General features: G+C 46.1%; 1 protein-coding gene across 1 annotated transcript in view; it reads right to left on the bottom strand.

Annotated features, from left to right (window-relative positions):
• The window catches only part of dscamb (Down syndrome cell adhesion molecule b), a 146232-nt gene that overhangs the window by 61135 nt on the left and 82597 nt on the right, over nucleotides 1-2500 (bottom strand).

The raw sequence follows: 2500 nt of genomic DNA on the forward strand, positions 1-2500 counted from the left end.
GACCTTTGACCCAGCTAGAGGTTCATGCCAGAGGAGATCTGGAGAGGATCTGCCGGAGCCGCGCCGGATCAGGGCCAGATCTGGCTGGAGAGTGGGCTGATGATTATCCCTGATCCCTCCTTCTAATCCCCCATCAGATGAGGATGCAGAAATAAACACAGTTTACATGCTCTAGTACCCTGGGGACCAGCCTAGAAAGTGTGTGCACGCGCACGCGCACACACACACACACACACACACACACACACACACACACACACACACACACACACACACACACACACACACACACACACACACACACACACAAAGTGCGCCTGTTAATATCAGTTTAGATAGTAAGGTAGCCATACAAATGGCTCTCTCTTCCTGGCACACTATGCTCAGAGCCGCATGAGACCCTTTAATAAAGGCCATGTGAGCAGCGTTCACCTAAGGTGTGATAATGACCATTATCTGATGCCCAATAGCCGTACGGGCCCGGGCAGCCAAACAGTGGTGCCAGCACCAGAACCGGCTCTCCTGGCGCTGGCAGTGGGCACTGGGCGAGCCTTGCGAGCGGACCGACGCCGGTCTGAGTCGGAGTCGGAGTGGTAATTACACTTGGCTGGGTCTTAGCCCGGCTCCCCCCTCCCCCTCTCTGCAGTTTGTTACAGATGATTTAAGAGCTAAAGTTGTCCGCCGCTTGTTTGAACATCTGTGCGTAATAGACTGAAACGCGCTCAAGATGCTCCTCGCTCGCTCACTCGACGATCCTCAATCCTCGCTGCACGGCAATGGTGCATAAATATTCACGTCGCGTTTATGGGAGATACGAGATTCATCTATAATTAGAGTGGACATCTTTTGCCAATAACCAATGCACAGCAGTTAGTGTGCCAGTGTCTGTTTGTGTGTGAGAGTGTGTGTGTGTGTGTGTGTGTGTGTGTGTGTGTGCGTGTGCCTGCGCTGATGAGCTGTGCCTGTGGATATATCTGTTCAATGAGTGTACTTATCTCTGTGTGTTAATGTGTGCAAGTGTTTGTTTACAACTACTGTGTTCTAACAGCTCTGTGTGTGTGTGTGTGTGTGTGTGTGTGTGTGTGTGTGTGTGTGTGTCTGCTCTGTGATTTAAGAGCCCCTCAACCCCATAATTTGTATTTCAGTATATTTCAGTATATTCTTTATCTTCTACTGTCCTTATTGCTTAGTTGTGTTTTTTATATTATATACTTTTATTACTTTTTCTGCTGTTAGTGATTGTTGTGTGTGATGTCTGTATGCTACTGAGACCTTGAATTTCCCCTTGGGGATCAATAAAGTATCTATCTATCTATCTATCTATCTATCTATCTATCTATCTTTCAACCAACAGGAAGTCCCTCTTTCAAGACAGGCAGGCAGCACTGGCCACAGCCTAGCACAGGAGAATAGCTCTACCTAGTCCAGTGGTGCCTACCCGGCAGCGAGAGAGAGAGAGAGAGAGAGAGAGAGAGAGAGAGAGAAAGAAAGAGAGAGAGAGAGACACATGCCTGGAGGAATCAACAGCTCCGATTTGAAAGTGCATGGCTGATGAGGCCTTAGAAACTGAGATGGTGTGGGGTTGGAGTGGAGGGTGTGGGGTTGGAGTGGAGGGTGTGGGGAGAAGAAGAAAGGACGATTCTTCAGGTCCTGCTGCGTTCGAGTTCACACAACTCTATCTCTCACCTAGCACTCTCTTTTACACACACACACACACACACACACACACACACACACACACACGCACACACACACAGTTGAGTGAGTGGGGAAACTGCAACTAACTCTATAAAGTAGAAAGGGACATTTATTTGAAACTTGTGAGTGGGTTGGAGCATTGAAGTGTGTATTTATTTAATTCTATTGATTTATAAATGGTAGACTTTCTAAATGAGCATAGCTGGAGTAAGATTGTGCTCATAAGAAAGCAGAATTTGCAGCTGGCTATATATGCATAGTGCATTTGCATGGTGGCTACAGTATATTAAGAGAAGAACAATCCTGTACAATTTCTGTGTTTCCATTTGACTCTTCTTTGTTGTAGTGAGACAAATGGAGGCATTTGCACATGTAAACAGCATTAGGGAGAGAGAATGGGTGACATATTAGCTACTGAGTACTGTAGATTAGCAGTAGAGAGAGTATGTGTGCAGCAAAGAATACTGTCAGTATCAGAGGAAGAGTATTTGTCCAGTATTGAGACAAGAAGATATATACAGTGTTAGTATTCCACATATGTAGTATTAGACGTTATCTACGCTGAATAAACCCAAGTTGAGGCTGTCAAGTGAATACTCCCCACACATTGAGAACTTCATAAATGATTAATGCCGCACCCATGGAGCGTTGTGTCCTGGACGCACGTGATGAAGAGAAAAATTGACTTGGAAACAGAATCTTTTATCAAGGCTCCCTCGGCCATTATTGCAGCTTTGGTGAAAAACAACAGTGCAGCACCGACTGCCAACATAACCTAATTACTGCCGCGGCTTAACTGTGG

Source organism: Alosa sapidissima, chromosome 15 (assembly GCF_018492685.1).
Source record: "Alosa sapidissima isolate fAloSap1 chromosome 15, fAloSap1.pri, whole genome shotgun sequence".
Lineage (NCBI taxonomy): Eukaryota > Metazoa > Chordata > Actinopteri > Clupeiformes > Clupeidae > Alosa > Alosa sapidissima.